Here is a 27,778-nt window from a genome sequence, read left to right on the forward strand (position 1 = left end):
TAACTCTCTGTTTAGATTTGCTAGAGAGTTTGTGAACTCTGTTCATGAAAATGATTCCAGGAATGAAAGGGTTATCATATGAGGAACATCTGGCAGCTCTTGGGCTGTATTCCCTGGAGTTCAGGAGAATGAGGGGGGAATCTCATAGAAACACTCCAAATGTTAAAAGGCCTGAACAGATTAGATATGGCAAAGTTATTTCCCATGTTAGGGGAGTCTAGAACAAGAGGGCATGACTTCAGGATTGAAGGACGTCCATTTAGAACAGAGATGCGTCAAAATTACTTTAGTCAGACGGTGGTAACTCTGTGGAATTTGTTGCCACGAGTGGCTATGGAGGCCAAGTCATTGGGTGCATTTAAGGCAGAGATAGATAGGTTCATGATTAGCCAGGGCATCAGAGGGTATGGGGAGAAGGTAGGGGAGTGGGGATGACTGGAAGAATTGGATCAGCCCATGACTGAATGGCAGAGCAGACTCGATGGGCTGAGTGGCCTACTTCAGCTCCTATATCTTATGGTCTTGTGAGAGACCTTTCTAAAAACCTGTGGACTGCCCAGCTTTCATTGTTTTCATACAAATAAACTTAAGACACAATTAGTATGAGATACAGTATTTAATAAGATTAAATAAACATAACTTTTGGAATTGTTTAGTCACTGGAGAGAATGACTTTCACAATAACTATCATCTATACCAGCATTTCTCAACCATTTTGCCCTGGAGGAACCCTTGAAATAATTTTCAGGTCTCAGAAGTTATTATATCTAGAGCTCACGGTACGTTAGCATGATCAGTAAGTTGGAGATATATTAATCCAAAAATAATTGTCGATGCTCTTTTGAGTAGAGAATGAATTTTTAACCAAACTTTCATGGAAAGAGCAGGTAGCTAAGCTTAGCTTACTTTTCTTGAGATTACTTTTTCTTACCCTTTCATAAATTTTAAAAACTCATAAGGCAAATATAACACACGTCTTTTAAACAACTAGCTTAAGCCAATTTAGGATTTAATTTTTCTAAAGGTAGGCTCGGTAGCTTTAATTTAAAGTTTGTAATTTTTTTAATTAATGCTATTTACACCATGACAATTTATTGACAATATCGAATAGTAAAGTTACTAAAAGCCCAAGCCAAAGCAATAATAAAAAAAGTCTAAAACACAATTTTATACAAGACTTTGAAAAAATATCTTTTTACTAAGTGACATGATCAGGCTCAAATATAGCCCTAGTGTGTATAACCTGTGTTTGTTTTTGCAGCACAAATACTCAATTCTGGATAGCACTTGAGATAAGTACACACGGATTTCACCTTGTACTGAAATGAGACAATTTCTGTCCATGCTGTTGCTTGTTGAACAAGAAAACTCTTGCTCTCACATGTAAGAAGCTGAAAACTGCAGCAAAATGTTCATTGCTTTCGTTGAACAGCAGGATACTCTTCTTTCACAGAAATCCAGATCTTGTCCAGGGACAGGTCAGTAAATCTCATCTTGAGTGCACAATCAGATTGCAGCTCACAAGGCTCTTCATCTTCTCTCAAAGTCAAGTTCTCAGGCTGAGCCGAAGATTCCGAGAAAGGGTCTCTCACCCAGTCATACACTTATGTTGAAAGGGAGGAAACGTACTGTTCAGTTTTGTTCTGCAGTTCTTCCAGGTGGTTTTCACTAAGACTCAAGACTTTCAGATATCCATCCTCCATCCAGTCAGTCGGTGGTGCGTGATAATTTGGGAGGGAGGCTAACGTCACAGCCCAATTTGGGCGTCCGTTCAATTCTCAGAAAACTTCACATTCCTCATCAGACTGCTGTCCTCCCCTCCGTGCAATACCGATCTCATCAATTTTCAACAGCCTCCCCATCTCATCTCAAAAACTGAGAATGGACTCAACCAAATAAACATGGTCCTACTGTGCATTGCCATACTAGACTGAGAGGCCTCTAACGAGATCGGTCACTGCCCACCACTGCAAGTGCTAGCATTACACATTGCACAAAGCTCAAAAAGCGATGTTTATTTTGTTTTAAATTACCATCTCTCACAGAACCCTAGCAACCTCTTGTGGAAACCTGGCTGAAAATCCCTGGTCTACGCAGTCGACCCTTTTAAAATGCAACACTAGAAGTATATTTTTTTGAGACTTTTTCAGATCATTTCTCTGAAAAATCAGTCGAAAGTCTGTAGAACTGAGGTGGCAGCTTCAAATAGAGTATTGTAACAGCTGGATTATATAATTACAATAACTTTAGAAACAGCACTATTATTCAGAAGCATATCTTCACGTTGAATTGAACTCTGCAGCATATTTGTAACATAATGCGCTTGTCAAGTTGGCATCTTTCCTTACATTGACTCTGTTCCACAGAGTCCTGCTACTCTCCAGTAACACATCATCACATCTTTCTGAAATAACAAGAACTAAATTTCCTAAGCTCAGTCCTACAGAGACTGGACTCCACCAATCAACCCACGTTCTCAACACTGTGGAGACTGGATACTTCGTCAATCAAAACAGGGTTCTGGAAACTGTGGGCTTCATTCAAATTGTACAATAAAATGTGAATTCTGGCTTGGTGCTATTCTTGAAGTCAAACATTTTTGTACCGCTGCCATAACACTCTATTCTCACACTTGGTGCCCCTCTTCCCAGCCCTTGTTCTCTCAAACAGCAGTCAGTTCTGTTGCAGTGATGCCTGGCTTCGCGTCTGTGATCTCACAATGTTTACTCCGCTCCGCGCTGAACTGAGGCCCCTCTCTAAGGAGCAGGCACTCTGCTAGCCCCAGCTGATGTGAGAACGCCACGGTCAACCCACATAGTTGCGGGGCCTGATAACGTACCTGATTGGGTACAAGGGACTGTGCAGCCCAGTTAACAAAGATTCCAACAGGCATCTTAAAAATCTTTGTCTACTGTCCTGCAGGCTTCAAGACAGTCACCATCACCCAGGTGCCCAAGAGGGTGACAGTAACCTGCTTTCACGACTATTGTCCTGTGGCCCTGACTTCAATCTCAATGAAGCGCTTTGAGTGGCTGGTTACGGGTCACATCAAACCCCATCTTCCTGCCACATTGGACCCTTTCCAGTTTGCTTAACATTCAGATCTGTCCACAGATGATGCCATAGTGTCTGCACTCTGCTCTGTCCCGTCCCACCTGGAAAATGGTGACTCATACGCTAGATTATGGCTTTTCGACTTCAGCACAACATTTAATAAGATCATCCCTTAGAAGCTGTCCTTGTTTGCTCTCAACGCCTGTCTCTGTAACTAGATCTAGGACTTTGTAACAGAAAGGCCACAGGCAGTCCGTGTTGGCAGCGACACCTCCAGCTCTGTCTCGCTGAGCACCGGTGCCTCTCAGGGCAGCGTGTTCAATCCACAGCAGATGCATGACTCTCCTGCTGGATCCAGTTCCAACTGAATCAGCAAGCTCGTTGATGACGCAAAAGTGGTTGGCCTCACCGAGAATGACAATGAGACGGTGTGCAGAGACTTAAACAGTACTCTATGTCAGACTGCAGTCAATTGACTTACCTATGCTGGGAATTTGCTCCTAGTATAGCAGTTTCTGCATGCCAGACCCCCATCTGATTTCCAGTGGATTCTGGTTTTGATCATGAAACGGAGTATTAGGATTAAATAACACCCACAATTTCACCATCTCCCTCTTCAGCTTCAATTAAAATGCTTATGATATTCTTGGAGATAGTATTCCTCTACTTTTCTGCATATATTGTAGTGCATGGTTAGGAAAATCGGGCAGAAATTGTTCTCTAAGCTGGCCAAAGCTCAAAATGGAATGGCAGATGGTTCCCAGGCCTAACATCATCACAAGATTTGACAGACAGTGAGATAATTGGCTGTCTATGTATCTTCCTGGTCTGAGTTTTTAAAATCCACCAGAATTTTAATATTTTATCCAATAGATAACAGCAGTGCATTAGAACACCAGTCTAAATTACTTGCAAAAGTCCTGAAGTTGAGATAGAAATAAAAACCTTTTACTCAATGTGAAAATTTTGAGGTAAGTGAGCTGATCTAACACTAAGAGCATTTGTGATAATCGTAATCATACTTGTGTTATCATGTTTCAAGTGGGCTCTCCTGTCAGCTTTATCCAACTTACAATCAGCCACCTTGTGGCTAATAGAAAGAGACACTAAAAATGGCTCTTGTGTGAAAATGGCAAAACAAAGATTTCATTCAAAAGGAATACTGCAGGCTTTAATTTGCACCTTAACTTTGTAAACATAGATCAGAAATGCCCTGAGAGATAAGATATTTATAACTAATTTGCCCAAATTGACTTTAGTGCATTAATTGAGCCAAGTGGCATAGCAGTCAAAATCCCCATGTTCACAAAGATGGGAAGTCATAAATTACAAGGAAAAGTCATAAAATGAGATTAACATTTAGCAGGGGAGTTTCTGCAATGAGTTTTAAGGTTAAAGGGTAATAATATAATAGTATTTTCAAAGCAAAGCAGTCCTCTCTATCAGCATTAAAATGTACAATATTTTTAATGGTCTCCCAACTCCAAGGATATGTAACCAAGAGCATGCTTTCACTGAAACACATGTTGAGACTGTTAATGGAATAAGTGACCGAAGTGCATATTTTAAACACTGTAACCTGATATGACCAGGAGCAGGTCCCCAAGGCTTACTTTAAAAATATTGCACACTGTCTCAAATTGATTGGTGCACAAGGCTGTGTGCAGAGCACGTTAAGATCCCAATTTCACTTAAAAGAGCGATCCACCCCAAAGTACATTCTGGATTCCTGCACAGGTTCTCGTAAACTTGACATCTGCACAAAGGTGAACTTCTACTTTTAACTGCATCCTTCTTGCTAGAGGATGTTGTTATTTCTAGTTGGATCTCTTTGCAGCTTGCTGCCTCTCTGCTATTTTGTTCTCGTTAGACAAGAAAGTTTGAAGCAAATGGTCGAGAGCTATCGAAAGGATTCTTGATCTGTAACACTACAACTGCAGCTGTTTGTGAACTTATTTACCAGTACTTGGAGATACTTCAGTGAAAAGAGTTCCCCACTTCCAAGTTGTGTTGTACGGTTGCAGAATCATGGATACTAGGATCCTCCAACCACATGAAACATCCAATAACAATATTGGCCTAGAATCCTTCTGTTTTGCATTGAAGGCAAAATTGCATTATGCAGCCCTGAACAGTGTGTTGGAATCACATGCTTCCTGATGTAATTGTTTGCAGATGCTCTTTGTTATTCCGAAGGTTGTGAAAGATGTTCCACACCGATCAGAACAATTGTTTCAAGCAGTGGTGACCATGTGAAGCAGCTTTGCCTTTGCTTATGGGTGGGAGATGGGACCAGGTACTACTAGCCTGCAAAGGCGGACAGAACAGGGCCCTGTCATCTGTGAGCACATGGAGTAAAGACAATCACACCTCCACGTCTCCCCACCATCCCCAAAAATAGCTTTTATGCCAGGTGTTAGACCATCCGGATAATCGAAGGTCTTACTCTGCTGATGGACTCCACAATAGGAACAGGCTTATAACTTGCACTGGAGAAGCTTCACTCTCCAGTTAGAACCAATATATGCTCCTTTTGAAGAGCCAACATCTGTCCAAGAGAGTCCAGCAGTGTGCTTTTGTCCAAGAGAGTCCAACAAGGTCCAGCAGTATCAGAAGTATCCACAGCATACTCCTTTGGTTTATACTAGAGAGAAGGAGAATGTCATCTGTGGTTAAGTGTCTCCATCCACAGAAGATGCAGAATTAATGAAAGAGAAGAAGAGGACATTCTGTACTGCATGAGTTTTGAATTAGAATTCATTGCTTATTAGGCCAGTTGGTAAGTAAATTCAAAACTAAGATAACTAATTATATGAATGGGTATCTAATTAAAAGGAATGGGCCTGACTGGGATGTGATTTCAACACACTAGGCTGAATGGTCAGTTTGCTTTTGCCTACAAGACTATTATTCCAAGCAAACTCTGGACCTAGGGTCAACATCTCCCTCTGCAACTGGATCCTCAAAGTCCTGAGCATGCGATCACAAACAGTAAGGACCGGCACCAAAACCTCCGCTATAATTATTGTAAGCAGTGGCGATCCTCAGTCGCCTACTCTAGTCTACGTGGTACACTCATGGCTGCATGGCTCAGACACTGCTCTAAATCCATCGACACAGCATGACAACAACCTTACCCTCGATGTCAACAAAACAAAAGAGCTGATCTTTGACTTCAGAAGGGGTACAATGCACACACTCCTGTCTACATCCATGGTGTTGGGGCTGAGAGCTTCAGGTTCCCAGTCCAACCATGTTGATGTAACAGCCATGAAAGCTCACCAATGCCTTTACTTCAGGAGGCTAAATACATTCAGATCATCCCCATTCATCGATGCACTATCTGTTTGGATGCACAGCAGCTTCGTATGGCGACTGCCAGGAATGCGATCACGAGCACCTGAGAAAGAGCTGTGCCCACAGCTCAGCACTTCACAGGAACTAATCTCCCCACTACGGATTCTGTATAATTTTTCACTACCTTGGTAAAGCAGCCTGCATAATCAAAGACCCCACCCACCCCAGGCACTCTCCAATCAGGTAGAAGATACAAAGGACGTGCCACTAGGCTCAAGATCAGCTCCTATCCCACTGTTATCAGACTCTTAATTGGACCACTTTTATGATAAGATAAACTCCTGCCTTCACAATCTACCTCGTTATGATTTGCTCTTCCTCATTTACCTGCACTGCATTCTTTCTGTGTCTTCTACACTTTATTCTGCAGCAGTATTGTTTAACCTTATTCTATCTCAAAACACTGATTTAATGTGTATATAAAATATTAGAAAAATAGAGGCCTATGGGTAACCCAAGGTAATTTCTAAAGTAAGTACATGTTCTGCACAGCATTGTGGGCTGAAGGGCCTGTATTGTGCTGTAGGTTTTCTATGATTCTATGAAATAGCATGCAAGGCAAGCTTTGCTTTGTATTTAATATTTCAGTAATATTTGATCCCCAGCTAGGGGTAAATAGCCCCACTGTCTCGTGGGCAGCCTCGGAAGAGACAAAAGCTATGGGCATAAACCCAGACAGCAAATGTGGAGTGGAGCCACTGAGGCGGCTGGATATCAATGAACATCCTTCCGGCAGCTCCTGGTGCCAAGCGTATTGTTTCATAAGCTTCTCTATGGACTACAGTGGTGAGGCCGAGAGGGAGATCTTGACGACTGGGCATCTCAGGATCTCCATACCTTCCATCCAGGCTTTTGATAATGATGATTATCACCCACTGTCCTTTGAGACAGACGGATGCCAACTATCACAATATTTGAGTAATATTGTTTGATTAAGCATTCTTTGTTGTTTACATAATTCATTGAAGGTTATGTGTAAAAGTATGTAAATACCGTACATCATCACCAGTAAAATACTCTGTTCAGGTGCTCAACTAAATAAAACCTTTTCTTCTTTGGACAACTGTGCATCATGACTAATTTGAGGGCATTTCCCCCCTCAAATCTGAATCTTCTGAAGAACCATCAAGATTCAAAATTATTCTATTTAGTGATTTAAAAGGAAAACTATGAAGAAATGAAAACTAACTGTAAAAATAATCATTTACAAATAACCTTTTTGAAGACAGAGTAATTCTTTGCCAGCATTTCTTAGGTTTTCTATTCTCTAAATAGGAGCACCAAATTGGTTGGCTGTAAATTTGTTCTTATTATGCTGACTGGATTTCTTATCCATGAACAACAATAACTAGACTTCAGAAGTAGTTCATTAGCTGAAAATCTAATTGATATAGTCCAAATCCACAGAGACATGCAGAAGCCTACCTTTGCATTCTATTTTATTGACCTCTCTGTGCTTATCTTCCTGTTCTTGCCTCTTGTACATCTGCAAAGTTGATAGTTTCACCGCTGGCAGATATGGGTTCTGTTGCCTGCACCGCAATTTCTACAATTCGTGTCTCAATCTCTGCTGCTCCCTCCTCTTTAAAAAATATTTCTTTAATCAAACTTTTGCTCCAATCTTCTTATGGAACCTCTTTGTGTGCTGCTAGTCCCTGTGACCCTAATGTCAAACCTTATTTGATAATAGCGCAGCAAAATCATTTTATTTCTGTTAAAGGTACTAAAAATGAAAGTTATTTGAAAACAAGTCAGGTTTAAACAAACTATTGGATGGAATTAAAGCTTCAACTCTCAGTATGTTTACTCTATACCATTGTCCATCTAAGCTTCTGAGATTCAGTGTTCCCACATCATATGGGGTTTGAGCAAAACTCCAGCCTATTGAAATATGTAGTGAAGCCCTCTTGTGATATAACCTGGCATCAACGATTCTTTCTGATTTATTTTTAGAACCTGCTATAGCTTTTGAGATTGGTGTACCAGTGCATTGACATCGCCTTCCTCCTATGCATTTTGATTCACTGCAGAGGGAGATGATGTTCTAAATTGTTTTGCTAGTTTCAGGAGAATGAATTCACTCCACCCACAGTACCTTGCTGGGCCAATCTACAACACTCCATAATTTCAATCACACTTTCACACAAACTGCAGGTCTTGCAATCAAATTTCACCTGTATACAGCATGCTAAAATATTACTCAATTTTGGGCAGAACTATATGTAAAATAAGTTGAAAATTCACCCTATACTACCCTGAGATTAATTTTCTTGCGGGTAAATGGAAAGAAACACAATAGAATCAATGAAAAACCACACACATGAAAGGCAGACAAACAACCAATGTGCATAAGACAAGAAACTGTGCTAATGCAAAAAGCAAAAAAAAAGCAATAAATATCGAGAATATCAGTTGCAGAGTCCTTGAAAGTGAGTCTATTGGTTTTGGGCTCAGTTCAGTGGTGGGGTGACTGATGTTGAGTGAAGTTATCCCCTTTGGTTCAAGAGCCTGATGGTTGAGAGGTAATAACTGTTCCTAAACCTGATGGTGGGGGACCTGAGTCTCCAATACCACCTTCCTGATGGCAACAGCGAGAAGAAAACTTGGCCTGGATGGTGGAGGTCTTTGATCCTGGATGTTGCTTTTCTGAAACAGCACTTGTCGATGTGCTCAATGGTGGGGAGGGCTTTGCCCATGATGGACTGGACCATATCCAGTACTTTTTGTAGCCTTTTCTGTTCAATGGCATTGGTGTTTCCATGCCAGGCCATGATGTAACCAGTCAGTACACTCTCCACCACACATCTACAGAAGTTTGTCAAAGTTTTAGATAACATACCAAATCTTTTCTATGATTCTGTCTTCTGTTTTGTCTTTGAAGGGTGTCAGAACCCCTACTTCCTCTTCCCTAGAACAGAAATAAACAGGTCCAGTGATAGGAGATCCAGGTGGATATAGAGAAGCTGGAGAGAAGAGTGGAGGGACAAGAAGAGCAGGACATGAATAGCAGTGATGTTGGTGACCAAAATACATCACTGCACCCACCTCTCCTCAGGATCTTCTCAAGCACGAGATGTGTCATGGGAGATTGACTGGGCACTACTGAGGTGCAGTCTGGTAGGAGTGGAGGGAATTGTGTCCCACTGGAAGGTACATCAGTGCATCCATTCCCTTTCAAGCCAAAGCTGATGTGTATTGTCAGATCCAAATGGTCAAATTCAGCAGATGACAAGAAGTATTCCATCTCCAAGCTCTTGCAAGTAGTTGTGTGGAGCCAGGGTCTATGGTTATGACACCACCATCTACTCAGTTCTCAGAGATTGCTAGGGGTGCACTAGTTCTGCCACTCTAGTTACTAAATCTTTTCCCATTGCTATCTCTCAGGAGACATGCTCACCTAAGGCTAGCCATGCATGAGCATTGCTTCAATTTGCTGGTAGATCTACTGTGAATCTGGTCTGTTTAGACTGAGAGCTTCTTGTGGATCCCAGTCAAATTTCGATCAGGCCAGGGAAAGACAGTAGATTCTCGCCTCTGTAGAACATCAGCGTGACTAGACAGGTTGCTGTGACTTTTCACTGCACATTGAAAGAGAATATATTTGAATAACATCTGAATGGACTTAAAATGAAAGGTTACAGTGATAGGTGGATGCTCTGACATAACGGGAGGACAGCTAGAGTCACCTGTAAGGGACAGCATCTTGTTGGACAAATATCAGAAATTTCTGTTTTCTGCTGCTATATTAAATCAGAAAGATGGCTGCCTACACCCTTCCAAATGCCGGTGGGTTGGCAGTATCTGCTCTGTGTGACTCTACCACTCTGTGTTAGCAGATTTGAGGGAAGTCTGGTTTGCTGTAACACTGTGTGGCCTGGAGGAGTGTAAATTTATCTTTCAAACTCTCAGAGCCTCTGAAACTGCTTCTGGCTGACAGAAATGGCTTAATTCTTCTATGATCTTATGATCTGAAATGGAGGCAAACCAGAGCCTCTTAAAAAGGTCACTGGTGACCACAAAAAATGTGTCTGCATAATCTCACTGCTTTGGCAAGTTGCTCTCATACTGTCAGTTTAGTCCTCTATATTGGCACTATCCATCCTCAATGAGTGTCTGAAATATATCTTCCTTTCCTGCATATGTTGAATAAGAGAAAGGTCTGAGCATCATACTGGGGATATCCAACAGGCAAGATAATTATTTCATGAGAAAACCTGCAGATGCAGGAAATCCAGAGCGACACACAAAATGCTGGAGGAACTCAACAGGTTAGGCAGCACCAATGGAAATTAATAAACTGTTATTGTTTCAGGCAGAGACCCTTCTTCAAGACTGAGAAGGAAGGGGGAAGGTGCCAGAATAAAAAGGTGGGGTTAGGGGAAAGAGGATAGCTGGAAGGTGAAAGGTGAAGCCAGGTGGATGGGAAAGATCAAGGGCTGGAGAGGAAGGAATCTGATAGGAGAGGAAAGTGGACAGTAGGAGAAAGGGAAGGAGGAGGTGACCCATGGAGAAGTGATATGTAGGTGAGAAGAGGTAAAAGGCCAGAGTGGGGGATAGAAGAAAAGGTGGGGGGGTGCATTTAGCTGGAAGGAGAAATCGATGTTCATGTCATCAGTTTGGAGGCTACCCAGACAGAATATATGGAGTGCTTCTCCACCCTGAGGGTGGCCTCATCTTGACACATGTTGAATAATAATTTCATTTCATTTAATAGGCCATTTGCATTAGCTCCGATAGATGTCTCGATCCTGCAGATACTGCCCAATAATATAGTAGCTCAATTCGACAATTTAAACTGTTCCTGTATTCAGTTGCTTATTGGCAGAAGCAAGTCAGACTAAGTACTTGAGCCATGTAAAGTCTTCAGTGAATTAAACAGAAGCCACTGGCTCCTCTGCTTCTCTTGTTTGCTCTTCCCAATTTGTTCAGGACTTAAATTGTCAGCAACTGGGAAAGCCATTTCTACTTGTCAGACTGCATATGGACTAGGCCTTTTACAATAATATATAGCTCGCATTGTAAGAAACTTAAGTTCTTGGATCAGCTCTTATTTAAGTCCAAGGACTGCCCTTTAGTACACAAAAGAACTTCTTTCCAACTTTTCTTAAAGTATGAATTGCATTTTTGTCCAGTTTCTTTCCTCTGGTGTTCAATCATTTTCTCCAATCTGCCTTGGTTCCTATGAGAATCCAAAAGTAGGGGGATCACATATTAATTTTTCACTTTGCAAGTGCATTCTTGTCTGATGAAGCATTAATTTTGAATGATCAACTTTGACACATCCAATAGACTAATGATCCTGGACTGAGAAATTCTTTAAAAAGGTTTCTCTTGAGATTGATGGTTTGATATCGATCATTCTTTTACCCAATCCAAATTTAATTACTTAATCCTCGGAGGTGTCAAGGGTGCTGTAAATTTGAATGGCTGCTAGTTTTTTCATTTTTATTTTAATCTGAAAAATTGTTTCATCTTTAACTTTGAACTGTCCATCATTAATTTGCTTTCATAAATGGAATAACTGTCACCCAACATTCAGGTGAAAAATGAAAATAACCTGTCTGACAAACCTCAAACGGAGACACACTTAAGAGCAAATGAATCAATGAGACTTTTGCAAACTTTAGTGTGTTTGCAAACATATGGAGCCAGCAGAGAAAATTAATGTTTTGCCTTTATTTAGTGTTTGTGAATCACTTGGGAATGTGATCAGAAATGGATTACTTTGAAGTACAAAATAAGTGTTACACAGGCAAATTGATGTGCTTACAGTGTGATCCATTAAGAAATGAATGGCCAGGTAGTCTGCTCTTTGACAGCATTAATTGTTCCCAGGACACAGGGAAAATGTCCTTAAGTCTATAAGACCATAAGATATAGGAGCAGAATTAGTCCATTTGGCCCCTTGTGTTTTATGATTTTTATCATGTGCCTCCAAGTACCCCGAAACCACATCCTTAACAATTGACTGCAGCATCTTCCCAACCACCGAGGTCAGACTAACTGGCCTCTAATTTCCTTTCTTCTGCTTCTCTCCCTTCTTGAAGAGTGGAGTGAAAGTTACAATTTTCCAGTCCTCCAGGACCATGTCAGAAGCGACTGTTTCTTGAAAGATCATGACTAATACCTCCAGAATCTCTTCGGCCACCTCTTTCAGAAGCCTGGGGTGTAGACCATCTTCTCCAGGTGATTGATCCACCTTCAAACCTTTCAGTTTCCCAAGCACCTTCTCCCTAGTAATGGCAACTACACTCACTTATTCGCCCTAACACTCTTGAAACTCTGGCATGCTTCTACTGTCTTTCACAGTAAAGACTGATGCTAAGTGCTTATTCAGTTCTTCTACCATTTCCTTGTCCGCCATTAGTACTCCATCCAGCACCATTTTCCAGCAGACTGATATCTGCTTTTACCTCTCTTCTACTCTTTATATATCTGAAGAATCTTTTGGTATCCTCATTGATATTATTGGCTAGCTTACAGTACTTCATATTTAATCTTTACCATTGAGAAGTTGTCTGTCGGTTTCTAAAGGTTTCCCAATCCTCCACATTCCCACTAATTTTTGCTATATTATATGCTCTCTGGTTTTTACATTGACTTTTCTGGTCGGCCACTGTTGTGTCATCTGTCTTTTGGAGTACACTCCTTCTTCTTTGGGATGTATCTACCCTGCCTTCCAATTTGATCTCAGAAATTCCAGCCATTGATGCTCTGCTGACACACCTGCCAGTGTGTTTTTTTGCAACCAGTTCTGGCCAGTTCCTCTCTCATGCCTCTCTAATTGGCTTTACTCCACTGTAATACTGATACATCTGACTTTAGCTTCTCCTTCTCAAAATGAAGGGTGAATTCTATCATATTATGATTACTGCCTTGTAAGGGTGCCATGAGAACATAAGACAGTAAGATATAGGGGCAGAGTTAGTTCATTGGGCCCATCGAGTCTGCTCTACCATTTCGTCATACTGATCCAGTTTTCCTCTCGGCCCTAATCTCCCGCCTTCTCTCTGTATCCCTACATGCCCTGACCAATCAAGAACCTATCAACCTCTGCCTTAAAAATACAAAAAGACTTGGCCTCCACAGCCATCTGTGGCAAAGAATTCCACAGATTCACCACTCTCTGGCTAAAGAAATTTCTCCTCATCTCGTTCTAAAAGGATGCCCCTCACTTCTCACTTCTCTGGTCTCAGACTCTCCCACCATAGGAAGCATCTTCTCCACATCCACTCTATCAAGGCCTTTCACTATTCGATAGGTTTCAATGAGGTCACCACTCATTCTTCTGAATTCCAGTGAATACAAGCCCAGGGCCATCAACCTCTCTTCATGTGACAAGCCATTCAATTCTGAAATCATTTTTGTGAACTTCCTTTGAACCCTCTCCAGTTCCAGCACATTCTTTCAAAGATAAGGGGCCCAAAACTGTTCGCAATACTCCAACTGAAGCTTAACCAGTGCTTTATTAAAGTCTCAACATTACATCCTTGCTTTTATATTCTACTCCTCTTGAAATGAATGCTAACATTGCATTTGTTCCTCACCACAGACTCAACCTGCAAGTTAACCTTTAGAGAATCCTGCACAAGGACTCCCAAGTCCTTCTGTGCCTCAGTTTTTTGTATTTTCTCTCCATTTAGGAAATAGTCAATACTCTCATTTATTCTACCAAAGTGCATGACATACACTTCCTGACACTGTATTTCATCTGCCCAATATCCTAATCTGTCTAAGTCCGTCTGTAGCCTCTCTACTTATCAAAAGTAACTGCCCCTCCACCTATCTTAATATTGTTTGCCAACTTTGCAACAAAGCCATCAATTCTATCATTCAAATCACTGACATATAATGGAAAAAGAACTGATCCCAACACAGCCCCTTGTGGAACAACACCAGTCACTAGCAGCCAAACAGAATAGTCTTCCTTTATTCCTACTCTTTGCCTCCTGCCAATCAGCCACTGCATTATCCATGCTAGAATCACTTGCATAATACCATGTGCTCAAAGCTTGTTAAGCAGCCTCATGTGTGGCAACTTGTCAAAAGCCTTCTGAAAATCCAAGTACACAATATCAACCGATTCTCCTTTGTCTATCCTGCTTGTTATTTCTTCAAAGTGTTCCAAAAGGTATGTCAAGCAAAATCTTCCCTTGAGGAAAACCATGCTGACTACGGCATATTTTATCATGTACCTCCAATTACCCTGAAACCTCATTCATAATAATCAACTCTAAAATCTTCCCAGCCACTGAGGTGAGACTAACTGGCCTATAATTTCCTTTCTTCTGCCTCTCTCCTTTCTTGAAGGTGGAGTGACATTTGCAATTTCACAGTCCTCTGGAACCATTCCAAAATCTAGTGATTCTTGAAAGACCATTACTAATGCCTCCACAATCTCTTCAGCCACCCTTTTCTGAACTCTGGGCTGTACAGCATCTGGTCCAGGTGACTTATCCACCTTCAGACCTTTCAGTTTCCCAAGAACTTTCTCTCTAGTTATGGTAACTTCATATACTTCATGACCCCCAACTCCTGGAAATTCCACCATACTGCTAGTGGCTTCCAAGGAAAGACTGATGCAAAATACTTATTCAGTTTGTCCACTATTTCTTTGTCCCCCATTACTACCTCTCCAGCATCGTTTTCCAGTGGTCCAATATCCACTCTCACCTCTCTTTTACACTTTATGAGGGGTGATTGATAAGTTCGTGGCCCAAGGCAGAAGGAGTCAATTTTAGAAAACCTAGCACATTTATTTTTCAACATAGCCCACTTCTACATTTACACATTTTGTCCAGCAGTCGTGGAGCATACGGATCTTGCACCTCCAGAAAGTATCCACAGCAGGGGTCATTGATAACTTTCTGGCCTAAGGTAGAAGGAGATGAGTTATACAGCTCTCATTACATGCACATGCAGTTCAACCCTTTGCGTGATTATACAGAAAGTTTGAAGTTAACTCATTGGGGTGATTGATAAGTTTGTGGCCTAAGGTAGAAGGAGATGAGTTATTAACTTCAAACTATCTGCATAATCGCTCAAAGAGTTAACCTGCACGTGCATGTAACGAGAGCTGTATAACTCACCTTAGGCCACAAACTTATCAATCACCCATCTATGGACACTTTCTGGAGGTCCAAGATCCGTATGGTCCATGACTGCTGGACTAAGTGTAGGAGGGGACTATGTTGAAAAATAAATGTGCTAGATTTTCTAAAATGGACTCCTACCTTAGGCCACAAACTTATCAATCACCCTTCGTATGTATCTGAAGAAAGTTTTGGTATCCTCTTTAATATTATTGGCTAGCTTATTTTTGTATTCTATCTTTATGTTCTTAATGGCCTTTTTAGTTGCCTTCTGTTGGTTTTTAAAAGTTTCCCAACACTCTAACCTCCCACTAATTTTTGCTGTATTATATGCCCTCTCTTTGGCTTTTATGTTGACTTTGACTTCTACTGTTAGCCATGGTTGTGTCACCTTTCCTTTAGAATACTTCTTCCTCTTTGGGATGCATATATCCTGTGCCTTCTGAATAGCTTCCCGAAATTCCAACCATTGCTGCTCTGCCTTAATCTCTGCTAGTGTTCCTCTCCAAACAATTCTGGCCAACTCATCTCTCATGCCTCTGTAATTCCCTTTATTCCTTGGTAATATTGATACATCTGAATTTAGTTTCTCAAATTTCAGGGTAAATTCACATTATGATCACTTTCCCCTTAGGGTTCTTTTACCTTTAAGCTCTCTAACCAGTTCTGGTCATTGCACAACACCCAATCCAGAATAGCTGATCCAAACTGGGCTCAACCATGAGGTGCTCTGAAAAGCCATTTCATAGGCATTCTAGAAATTTCCCCTCCTGGATCCCAGCACCAACCTGATTTTCCCAATTTACCTGCATACTGAAGTCCCCCACGACCATTGTAACATTGCCCTTTTGGCATGCGTTTTCTATCTCCCATTGTAATTTGAAAGCCACATCCTTACTACTGTTTGGGGGTGTGTATACAACTCCCATTAGGGTCTTCTTATTCTTGCAGTTCCTTTGCTTGATCCACAATGATTTAACACTTTCCAACCTAATGTCACCTCTTTCTAATGATTTTATTTTATTTTTTACCAACAGGACAATGCCACCCCCTCTGCCTTCCTGCCTATCATCTCGATACAGTGAGTCTCCTTGGACATTAAGCTCCCAGTTATAATCTTCTTTTAGCCACAATTTAGTGGTCTACAGCATCATACATGCCAATCTGCAACTGTACTACAAGTTCATCTACCTTATTCTGTATACTGTATGAATACTTCAGTCCTGTGTTCACACTTTCTGATCTTGTCTACCTTTTACATTGCAATTCATCCTATTAACTGCAATTTTTCTCTATCACAGCCTCTCCACACTACACATTGTCTCTGTTTGTAAACCAGCTACCTCATCTTCAGCACTATTATCCACTTCCCTATGATACTTCTTGCATTGAAATATATGCAATTTTGGACACTAGTTGCACATTTTCAACCTTCAGTTTCCTAACTTCGTCTGAGATCTTACCAACATCTACCTTCACCACCTCTCCACTAACTGTTCTGGCACTCTGGCTCCCATCCCACTGCAACTCTAATTTAACCTCCACTATGCAGCATTAACAAACCTTCCTGCTAGGATATTAGTCCCCCACCGGTTCAGGTACAAACTGTCTCTTCTGTACAGGTCCCACCTTCCCTGGAAGAGAGCCCAATGATCCAAATATCTTACGCCCTTCCTCCTTCACCAACTCCTTGGCCACATGTTAAAGTGTATAATAGAGACATAGAAACATAGAAAACCTACAGCACAATACAGGCCCTTCGGCTCACAAAGCTATGCTGAACATGTCCTTACTTTAGAAATTACCTAGGGTTATAGATCACCCTCTATTTTTCTGAGCTCCATATACCTGTCCAGGAGTCTCTTAAAATACCCTATTGTTTCCACCTCCACCTCCATCACTGGCAGCCCATTCCATACACTCACTCTCTGCGTAAAAAACTTACCCCTGACATCTCCTCTGTACCTACTTCCCAGCACCTTTAAACTGTGCCCTCTCATGCTAGCCATTTCAGCCCTGGGAAAAAGCCTCTGACTATCCACACGATCAATGCCTCTCATCATCTTATACACCTCTATCAGGTCACCTTTCATCCTCCGTCGCTCCAAGGAAAATAGGCCGATTTCATTCAACCTATTCTCATAAGGCATGCTCCCCAATCCAGGCAACATCCTTGTAATTCTCCTCTGCACCCTTTCTATGGTTTCCACGTCCTTCCTATATTGAGCTGACCAGAATTGAGCACAGTTCTCTAGGTGGGGTCTGACCAGGGTCCTATATAACTGCAACATTACCTCTCGGCTCCTAAACTCAATCACAAGATTAATGAAGGCCAGTGTGCTGTATGTTTTCTTAAGCTCAGTATCAACCTGCGCAGCATATTTGAGTGTTCTATGGACTCAGACCCCAAGATCCCTCTGATCCTCCATGCTGCCAAGTGTCTTATCATTACTGCTATCATATTTGCCATCATTCTGCCATATATTTGACCTACCAAAATGAACCACCTCACAATTATCTGGGTTGAACTCCATCTGCCTCTTTTCATCCCAGTTTAGCATCCTATCAATGTCCGGCTGTAACCTCTGACAGCTCTCCACGCTATCCACAACACCTCCAACCTTTGTGTCATCAGCAAATTTACTAAGCTATCCCTCCACTTTCTCATCCAGGTCATTTATAAAAATCATGAAAAGTAGGGGCCCCAGAACAGATCCCTGTGGCACACCACTGGTGACCAATCTCCATGCATACTATGACCCACTCTTTGCTTTCCATGGGCAAGCCATTTCTGGACCCACAAAGCAATGTCCCCTTGGATCCCGTACCTCCTTACTTTCTCAATAAGCCTTGCATGGGGTACCTTGTCAAATGCCTTGCTGAAATCCATATATACTACATCTACTGCTCTACTTTCATCAACATGTTTAGTCACATCCTCAAAAAATTCAATCAGGCTCATAAGGCACAACCTGCCTTTCACAAAGCCAAGCTGACTATTCCTAATCATATTATGCCTCTCCAAATGTTCATAAATCCTAACTCTCAGGATCTTCTCTATGAACATCGACCACTGAATTAAGACTCACTGGTCTATAATTTCCTGAGCTATCTCTACTCCCTTTCTTGAATAAGGGAACAACATCTGCAACCCTCCAAACCTCTGGAACCACTCCCGTCCCCATTGATGATGCAAAGATCATCGCCAGAGGCTCAGCAATCTCCTCCCTCCTCCCTCACCTCCCACAGTAGCTGGGGTACATCTCATCTAGTCCCAGTGACTTATCCAACTTGACGCTTTCCAAAAGCTGCACCACATCCTCTTTCTTAATATCTACATGCTCAAGCTTTTCAGTCCACTGTAAGTCATCCCTACAATCACCAAGATCCTTTTCCATAGTGAATACTGAAGTAAAGTATTCGTTAAGTACTTCTGCTATCTCCTCCAGTTCCATAGACACTTTTCCACTGTCATACTTGATTGGTCCTATTCTCTCACGTCTTATCCTCTTGCTCTTCACATACTTGTAGAATGCCTTGGGGTTTTCCTTAATCCTGTCTGCTATGACCCCTTCTGGCTCTCCTAATTTCTTTCTTAATCTCCTCCCTGCTAGATTTATAATCTTCTCGATCTCTATCATTACCTAGTTTTTTGAACCATTTGTAAGTTTTTCTTTTCTTCTTGACTAGATTTACAACAGCCTTTGTACATCATGGTTCCTGTACCCTACCATCCTTTCCCTATCAAATTGGAAGGTACCTATGCAGAAGTCTACACAAATATCCCCTGAGCATTTGCCACATTTCTGCCATACAATTCCCTGAGAATATCTGTTCCCAATTTGTACTTCCATTGTTGCCTGATAGCCTCATATTTCCCCTTATTTCAATTAAACGCTTTCCTAACTTGTCTGTTTCTATCCCTCCCCAATGCCATGGTAAAGGAAATAGAATTGTGATCACTATCTCCAAAATGCTCTCCCACTGAGAGACGTGACACCTGACCAGGTTCATTTCCCAATACCAGATCAAGTACAGCCTCTCCTCTTGTAGGCTTATCTACATGTTATGTCAAGAAACCTTCTTGAACACACCTAATAAATTCCACCCCATCTAAACTTCTCGCTCTAGGGAGATGCCAATTGATATTTGGGAAGTTAAAATCTCCCACCATAACAACCCTGTTATTATGACAGCTTTCCAGAATCTTTCTCCCTATCTGCTCCTCGATGTCCTTGCTACTATTGTGTGGTCTATAAAAAAAACACCCAGTGGAGTTATTGACCCCTTCCTGTTCCTAACTTCCACCCACAGAGACTCCGTAGACAACCCCTCCATGTCTGCTTCCTTTTCTGCAGCTGTGACACTATCTCTGATCAATAGTATCACGCCCTCACCTCTTTTGCCTCCCTCCTTGTCCTTTCTGAAACATCTCAAGCCTGGCACTCGAAGTAACCATTCTTGCCCCTGAGCCATCCAAGTCTTTGTAGTGGCCACAACGTCATAAATTCAAGTACTGATCCATGCTCTAAGCTCATCTTCTTTGATCATAATACTCCTCTCGTTCAAGTACACACATCTCGAATAATCAGTCTGAATGCGTCCCTTCTCTATCACCTGCCCATCCTCCCTCTCAGATTATCTCAAGCTTTCTCTATTTGTGAGCCAGCCGCCTCTTCTCCAGTCTCTTCAGTTCGGTTTCCACTCCCCAGCAATCGTAGTTTAAACTCTCCCCAATAACCTTAGCAAACCTCCTCACTAGGATATTGGTTCCACTGGGATTCAAGTGCAACCTGTCCTTTTTGTACAGGTCACACCTGCCCCAAAAGAGGTCCCAATGATCCAGAAATCTGAATCCCTGCCCCCTGCTCCAATCCCTCAGCCACCCATTTATCCTCCACCTCACTCTATTCCTATACTCACTGTCATGTTGGACAGGCAGTAATCCCAAGATTACTACCTTTGTGGTCCTGCTTCTTAACTTCTTTCCTAACTCCCTGTAGTCTGTTTTCAGGACCTCCTCCCTTTTCCTACCTATGCTGTTGGTACCAATATGTACCACGACCTCTGGCTGTTCACCTTCCCACTTCAGGATATCGTGGATGCGATCAGAAACATCCCGAACCCTGACACCTGGGAGACAAACTACCATCCGTATTTCTTTCCTGTGTCCACAGAATCGCCTGTTTGACCCCTAACTATAGAGTCCCCTATCACTGCTGCCATCCTCTTCCTTTCCCTACCCTTCTGAGCCGCAGGGCCAGACTCTGTCCCAGAGGCACGGCCACTGTTGCTTCCCCCTAGTTCTGGCCTCACTAGCATGAGGCATGGGTAGCATTCCTGAAATCACAACCCTGGCGGTCCTGTCCTTTAACTTAGCATCTAACTCCCTGAACTCCCCATGTAGAAACTGGTCTCTCATCCTACCCATCTCACTGGTACCTACATGGACCATGACTTCTGGCTGATCACCCTCCCAGACCGTGGCACCTGAGAGGCAACATACCATCTGGGAATCTTGTACTCGCCCACAGAACCTCCTGTCTGTTCCCCTAACTAATGAATCCCCTATCACCACAGCCTGCCTCTTCTCCCCTGCTCTTCTGAGTCACAGAGGCAGACACTGAGCCAGAGACCTGACCACTGTGACTTTCCTCTGTTAGGTCTTACCGACCGCATCCAAGGTGATATACCAGTTGTTGAGGGGGATGGCCACATGGTTACACTGCAGTGGTTTCTTAACCCCTTTCCCCTTCCTGACTGTCACCCTGTGTCCTGCACCTTGGGTATAACTACCTCTCTATGTGCCCTATCTATCAACCCCTCAGCCTCCGGAATGATCCAGAGTTCATCCAGTTCCAGCTCCAACTCCTTAAAGCAGTTTGTTAGAAGCTGCAGCTGGATGCACTCCTCGCAGTAGCAGTGGTCAGGGATACTGGAGGTCTCCCTGTCTTCCCACATCCCACAAGAGGAGCATTGCTCTATCCTGCCTGTCATCTCTACCTAGCTGAGCAGATATGAAGAAGAGAAGGAATAAAAAACCGAACCTTGAGGTTTTCTTGAGCTTTTTTTTGCAAATCTCTTACTATGTCTCCTTTCAGTTAGTCCTGACGAAGGGTCTCGGCCCGAAACGTCGACAGCGCTTCTCCTTATAGACGCTGCCTGGCCTGCTGTGTTCCACCAGCATTTTGTGTCTGTTGCCTTGAGCTTTTCTTCTCTTTTGATTTCTCTGACCAAAGCCTCTTCTTGCTGAAGCCTCAAAGAGCTAGAACCTTAAGATGGCCACTCTTTACCTTAAGCTGTCTAATCAATTCCAGTTCATTGCACAGCACCCAATCCAGAATCGCTGATCTCTCAGTAGGCTCAACCAGGAGCTACTCTGAAAAAGCTATCTCGTAGCCATTCTACAAGTTCCCCCTCTTGGGATCCAGCACCGACCTGATTTTTCCAGTTTGCCTGCATATTGAAATCCCCCATGACTATGGTGACATTGCCCTTTTGACTTGCCTTTTGTAAGTTTCCTGTTGTAATTTGTAGACCACATCTTAGCTTCTGTTTGGAGGCCTGTATATAACTCCCATCTGGGTCTTTTTATCCTTGCAGTTTCTTAGCTTTGCCTGCAAGGTTTCTATACCTTCTGATCCTATGTCACCTCTTTCTAAGGATTTGATTTCATTTTTTACCAGCAGAGCCACCCACCCCCTCTACCTATCTGCCTGTCCTTTCAATACAACATGTGTCCTTGGATATTAAGCTCCCAGTTATAATTTTCTTTCAGCCACAACATAATACCTGCCAATCTCTAACTGTGCTACAAGTTCATCTACCTTATTCCATATTCAGCGTGCATTCAAATATAACACCTTCAATCCTGCATTCACCCTTTTCAATTCTGACCCCTTTTGCATTGTAACTCATCTGTTGACTGCAATTTTGCCCTTTCATCAGCCCTGTCTTGCTAGTAGTCTCACTACACCCTGCCTCTGTTTGTAAACCAGTTGCTCCATCCTCAGCCCTATCACTCTGGTTCCCATCCCCCTGCCAAATTAATTTAAATCCTGCCTAACAGCTCTAGCAAACCTGCCCACAAGGATATTGGACCCCTAGACTTCAGGAGTAACCTGGCCCTTTTGTACCTCCCCCAGAAGAGATCCCAATGATCCAGAAATCTGAATCCCTGCCCCCTGCACCATTTCCGCAGCAGGATGTTGCCGAGAGATCCTATTCTTACCCTCACTGGTGCATGGCACAGGCAGCAATCCAGAGATTACTATCCTGGAAGTCCTGCTTTTCAGCTTTCTAACTCACTCCCTAAAATCTCTCTTCAGGACCTCCTCACCTTTCTTACCTTTGTGCTGATTTAATCAATAATAAGCACGCATCAAATTGGGCCATTCCAGAGAGGGTGAACTCTCTCTATGGAAATAGATTTTCTAAGTGTGATCTACATAATGAATGGTGAGATCTCGATCCAGACATTTCTTGTCTTTGGAAGTCATTGTCAGCTTCAGGAGGGGAAACAAAAATCTGAGGAAAGTATTTGCTAAGACAAAGCTGTAATGCTATGTCCTCATTCAGGAACAGAATAATTTATATTATTATACCATTCAAAGTGGTCAAATGCCATTACTATGAATTTTGATTTTCATACTGCCATGTGTTTCTGTTCAAGCCGAACCTCAGTTCGCAGCTAAAAATGTAGCAAAAGTAAAATTAAAGCTCCAGTGTTATTGATCTATTTCTATTCTGCATGAGAAACATTATCCCCTTGTGCATTTGATGGGATGCTGGATTTCCTTCTCTTGAGCTGGACAGCTTCCAGATGTTTGATTGGTTCCACATGCCTAAAGGTGAAGTCAGCAAAATAAATGCGCCTCGGCTGAAAGGGCACTTAGCATTATGGCAAAATACTGATTCTGTCAAGATGAAAGCTTAGCAACCCACCCAAGGCTTGCTAAACTGTGCGAGTACTGTGTCCTACTTTGTCGAAAGATGATGATGTAACAGAACTGCCATTTCATGCAGCAATTGATTGTAAAGCTCAACTAATCTAAAAAATACATTTTATTTGTATGGATGTAACTCACTGGCTGGAATATATTAGTGGATATTAAAGAAGCAAGTGCTGAATGGGGTACAGGAGTTCTGAGTTTCATTCCACTCACCTGATGGAAACCGGATAGGGTAGTTATGAAGGCTGATTTGGTAACACACAGTGCACAGTTCAAATAGACTAGGGTTTTACAAATTGTTCCATTCGGGACAAGGTCAACTTGCAAATTTCTACAGATGTACCATAATTGCCAGCAGCTGATTATAAAGAATCTGCTCGATGCCGTCTATAAACAAGAAACGGCCCATCCCAACGCATTTCAAATTAAAGTCGGCAACTTTAACCAGGCCTGTTTGAAGAAAACCCTGCCCAATTATCACCAGCATGTAACCTGTTGCACCAGAGATCCCAACACACTAGACCACTGCTACACTATGATAAGGAATACCTATCATTCCTTCCCAAGACTGCAATTTTGGCAAATCAGATCATTTGACTGTACTGCTGCTACCTGCGTACAGACAGAGTCTAAAGAGCAAGGCTCCAGAGATCAGGACAACTAAGGGGTCATGGGAGGCTGAGGAACAGTTACAGGATTGCCTTGAGTCAGTGGACCGGGCCGTGTTAACAAACTCATCTGAGGACCTAAATGACTACACCAGGGTCATTACAGCATCAGGTCCAGAGGCGCTCACATCCACAGTGATGAAGTGTTTTGAGAGGCTGGTGTTGGAACATATCAGCTCCTGTCTGAGTGGTGACTTGGATCCGCTCCAATTCGCCTACCGAGGCAATGGGTCTACAGCAGATGCTATGGTGTTGGCTCTTCACACAACCCTGGAACATCTGGACAGCAAAAATCCATATATCAGGATGCTCTTTATTGATTACAGCTCAGCATTTGACACAGTCATCCATTCTAAACTAATCAATAAACTCCAAGTCCTGGGCCTCAATACCCACTTGTGCACTTAGATCCCAAATTTCCTCACCAGTAGACCCCATTCAGTTCAGATTGACAAAAACATCTCCTCCACAATCTCCATCAGCACAGGAGCGCCACAGGGATTTATACTTAGTCCTCTGCTCACTTCATATTTATGACTGTGTAGCTAAGTATTGCTCCAGCACCATATACAAGTTTGCTGATGACACCACTGTTGTGGGTTGTATCAAAGGGGGTGATGAATCAAGAGGGAGATTGAAAACTTGGCTGAGTGGTGTAATAACAACAACCTCTCACTCTGTGTCTATAAGACCAAGGAACTGATTGTAGACTTCAAGAGAGGGAAATCAGAGGTCCATGAGCCGGTGATCATTGGAGGATCAGAGGTGAAGAGGGTCAAAAACTTTAAGTTCCTGGGTGTCAGTATGTCAGAGGGCCTGTCCTGGACCCATCATATAAATATATTTGTGAAGAAAGCATGACAGCGCATCTACTTCCTCAGGAGTCTGAGGAATTTCAGCATGTCATCAAAAGCCTTGGCAAACTTCTGAAGAAGTGTGGTGGAAAGTGTGCTGACTGGCTGCATTACACAGGAACACCAATGTCTTTGAACGGAAAATCTTACAAAAGGTAGTGGATTAAGCCCAGTACATCAGGGTAAATCCCTCCCAACCACTGAGCACATCTACATGAAACGTTGCCGTAGAAAAGCAGCATCCATCATCAGGGATCCTCACCCCCAGGCCATGCTCTTTTCTCACTGCTGCCATCAGGTAGAAGGTACAAGAGCCTCAGGACTCGCACCACCAGGATCAAGAACAGTTACTACCCCCCAATCATCAGGCACTTGAACAAAAGGGGATAACGACACTCATTTAAGGACTCATATTTTATATTGTTATTTCGTGCTTGTTGTTTATTGTTATTTATTTATATCTGCAGTTGCACAGTTTGTTTACAGTTAACAGTTCCTGATGTTCACAATTTACAGTTACTGTTCTACAGATTTGTTGAGTATGGCCAGAGAAAAGACTCTCGGGGTTGTATGTGGAGACTTGTGTGTAATCTGATAATACATTTTACTTTGAACTTTGAGACCATTCTAACCGGCTGCATCACGATCTGGGGGTGTGTGGGGGGGCTACAGCACAGGGTTGACATAAACTGCAGAGACTTGAAACTTAGTCAGCACCATCATGGGCTCTAGCCTCCGTAATATTGAGGACATCTTCATGGGGTGATTGCTCAAAAAGGTGCTGTTCATTATTATGGAACCCCGCCACCCGGGACATGAGCTCAGGAAGGCATGGTTGCCATCGGGAAGGAGGTACAGAAGTCAGAAAGCACACTCTCAGTGATTAAGGAACAGCTTCTTCCTCTCCGCCATCTGACTTCTGAATGGATATTGAACCCATGAACACTACCTCACTACTTCCTTATCTCTATTTTTGCACTAGTTATTTAATTCAATATTACCATAATTCATGTTTTTTTCTCTCTTATGTATTACATTGTACAGCTGCTACAAAGACACACATTTCATGACATAGGCCAGTGATATTCTGGAATTAAATTTTAAAATGGTAGGCAAGGTTGTCTCCCTAGCTGTAACAGTTTTACAGGTTCGAGTTCAAGGTTATTGCTGTTTTAACCATACATATGTATACAACCAAATAAAACATTTCTGTAGAGCAAGGTCCACAACACAGCATATATAACTCAGACACACACACACACATCCCCCCCCCCCCCATAGTATTGCCACAAATAATTAGGTGCATTTGTATTGCAAGTTAAAAAGTAAACAGTATAATGGTCCTGGTGCTCCATACATGATGAGACTTGGGACATGGGTGGTTACAGGGAGTTGAGTAGTCTCATGGCCCGGTGGGGTGTGGAAGAAGCTATTTCCTATCCTAACGGTCCTTGTCCTAATGCTACAGTACCTCTGTTGTCATCCGAAATGGATGGCAAATGGAAGTGTCAAACAACATTTGCATAGCACCCAGTGGTTGTAATCAGCTGAGCTTCCTGGCAAATACTCCCAGAGACTGGCTGCACCAGTTTCCCTCAGAGGAGGGAAAATCAACCCCACAGCTTCCTTAAAAATGACAGCTTGCTCTGCCGTGGAAATCAGAAAATCTGGAGGTGCTTGAAATACCCTGCACATGAGGCTGTGCCTGTGGGAAGGGAAACAGAATTAGTGTCTCGGCTCAGAGACCCTTCCTGAGAACTGAAGGGTGCAGCCTGACCAGTTAAACATTTCTAGTGTTTTTTGTTTTTACTTTAGGTTATATTGTTGGTTTTACATTCATGCACAATGACTTCAGTGCTGTGATTATGACATTATGACCTCTCATCTGAACCTTCATCATATTTACAGTTAACATCAAAACTGTTACATTTGGTGACTTCAAAATTAAAATAATTCAAATTAAGACGGGGAGTCCGGGAATGCAAGACTAACTTCATCTTTTACTTTAAGTGAGGTGCACACATGTCACGTGGTAGCGTGATGATATATGCAATTAACATATTTTTACATAAACCTGTAATTAATTATTTAAACAAATAAGAATGCTTAATCAAACGATAGATATACAAGAATACTCAAATATTACTAAAATATTAAATACACAACAAAAACAATTGAAACTATCGTGCTGAGAATATCCATTTATTCCGAGAATGTGAAAACTGACATGGGCTAAATATTAAAAATAGCTTCTTGATTTGTCACAGTCAGGTCATTAAATGTAAAATACAAAAATAGGTTCCACTCAGTTCAATTTTTACATTTTCTAAATTTTGCCTTTATAACTTTAAGTAAAGGATCCATGGTGTATATTTGCATGTACCGTTTTTGTTGTATTCTCTTTCTTGCAAAACATGCCATTTAATTCTACTCATTTGGTGCTTGACAGTTGATATTGATTCATGTATGTTGTGCTTTTATCTGGAGAAGTATGAAATATCATTTTGGTAAGAAAAGTGAAAAAGCTGTATTTTTTAAAGGTGAGAGAATAAGCAAAGTGGGATTTTTTTTACATCAATAGTAAGTTAATTTAGTAAGACAAATGATATATTAGCATTTATTACAAGAAGTTTGGGGCCTGAGGGTGAATGAACTGTTGGCCCTATATTATAGTCTTGATGCAGCACTGTGAGAATTTTTGTCCTTTGTCCTGAGGAATTTACCTCAGAGGTGGGATAATGTAGATTCACGGAGTAGAATGGTTCCAGGAATTAAACGTTTGTCTCTGGCCCGACTATGCC

The sequence above is a fragment of the Hemitrygon akajei genome, chromosome 4, assembly GCF_048418815.1.
Source record: "Hemitrygon akajei chromosome 4, sHemAka1.3, whole genome shotgun sequence".
Classification (NCBI taxonomy): domain Eukaryota; kingdom Metazoa; phylum Chordata; class Chondrichthyes; order Myliobatiformes; family Dasyatidae; genus Hemitrygon; species Hemitrygon akajei.